Raw genomic sequence first — 2,055 nt, 5'->3', positions numbered from 1 at the left:
TTCCCTCCTTCCAGAGTTAAACAAAAATTGGGAAAACCTTCCCTTAGTAGCGCTCCTAGGTCAATCAGACCTCTCCATTGCAACGAGAACTAGCAGGAGAGCTAAAGCCACAGTTTTCCTTTTATTGTCATTCCTCTTGCCACACATTTTTTGGTTCCTGTTACCTTGTCTCTCCTCCCAGAGGACAGGCAACAGAAGAACTGCAATTAAAGAAACAATGAAAACTTCTCACCATTTCTATGCGGCAGGGTGCAGGTAAAGAATAGTGATAATAAAAGAAAAGGGAGAGCTTTGTAGCAATTAAACTGGTCAAAACCACCCACTGCTAGAGAAACTACAACCAAAAGCACTGCCGCCTCCTTCAAGGCATCCTGAGTTTAAAAATATCAATATTCTTATTGTTTACCGCAAGAGTCTCCCAAGGAGGCAAGAAGCACTGCAAAGTCTTATGGCTGACTGCAAAATAAAAGATTAACAGTTAGGTCCTTATCAGAAATAGCAATGAGAGCCTTTTGTTTAAAACGTCTACTTAAAAGAAAGCTCTTCTGACTGATTACTGCATGTGTATTTAAAAGGAAGACAACTACTGACACGAACAAGCTAGCGGTAATTGAGTGTGCTTTAAATAATTATATTACTTTTCTACGAGCAAGGATAACAAGTTAAAACCGTGTGTGCGTGTGTGTGCGAGAGAGAGAGAGTGTGAGCGGGTCCGTGGACATGACAGATTTCATGTTAAGGAAAAAAAGGCTGCTGGGGACAATTGGTAGATAACTAGATTTGGTTGCATCTTAGAATTTCCTCTATTTAATGTCAGCGTTACAACTGAAATATCATGTGTAGTGTAAACTGCCTTCTTGTACAGTAACACATTTGCTACCACTATGCCTCTTATTTAAGCATCTGACTACAGTAATTGTTTTATACATTAACTATACTCCCTGATGGTTGGTCTATTATCTTTTTCCAAAATGGTGCTTGCAGATATTAGCAGCTTGATTACTTGTTTTATTAACGATTTCAACACTGTATCAGTGTTGATTTGGGGAGCAGGGTGGCATTGTTGGCAACAAGGATTTGATGGTGCATTTTTTAAAAATGCAGCGTTCCTTCGTTCATTGATTTGTGCTAACCGTCTTTGCTCAGGTAAAGCAGTTGTTCAAGTCAGTGGGACTCCTGGATTTTATTTGAGTTGCACACTGGAAATATCTGTGAGCAAGGCAGTTCGTCGAGGATAAGCATTTGCATTCAGCTGGACATTAGGACCAAAGCAACGTGCAAGTCGTTGGAAGCAAACAGGAGTATAAATGCTGGATTAGAAAGACAGACAGCGCCACACAAAATGTCAGCGCTGCAGTGATACACACATCAAGGCTGTTTGTGTGTTTGTGTGCGTGTGCACTAATAAGCATGAGTGTGTACAAAAAGCTCAGCCCCCCGGGTTCGTTTGAATCTAACTGTGCAGTGATGCATTTTATAGATGAGCAATTATTAATGTGAAGTCAAGGTAGATGAGAGTCCGGACATGGAGGTGTTAAGCAGACACAGGGATCGAACCTTTGAGTCCAGATGTTTTGCTCTCGCACCCCTGCACGTACAGCAGTGCATGAAGGGCTGCATCTAAAGCTGACCGAAGTCGATGGGAGTCTCTCAGTTGGCATCAGATTACGATGCTGGCTCTTAAAAATCCTTCCTATGGATTTCCATCCCGTTGACTTCCCGTTCTGTTGATCCTGGTTGTTTTGTGTTAAGACCTGCAAGCAAAGGAAGCGTTCGCAACAAAAACGACTGTTTAAATTCCTCAAAAGGTATGCAGTGTCCCCTTTCTGGCTGGTAGATCTGCTATTCAGCCAGGCCACCTTAACGGCAATAAATATACATACTGTTATGGGTCATGAGTTTAAAAATTAAATCAAATGCAGAAATTGAGTCTTGACAGACTCTGAAGGGATAATGTCTTAGCTTCTCCAATTATGCACTTCAACATTTGGATAAATCATATGAAAGTAAGTATTTAGCCCCATTTTTCATAATCGCTATTAATGAGAACAAAAT

This window comes from Alligator sinensis, unplaced genomic scaffold (assembly GCF_000455745.1).
Source record: "Alligator sinensis unplaced genomic scaffold, ASM45574v1 scaffold752_1, whole genome shotgun sequence".
Classification (NCBI taxonomy): Eukaryota; Metazoa; Chordata; order Crocodylia; family Alligatoridae; genus Alligator; species Alligator sinensis.
The sequence above is the reverse complement of the archived record's forward strand: the minus strand, read 5'-3'. Positions refer to the sequence as shown.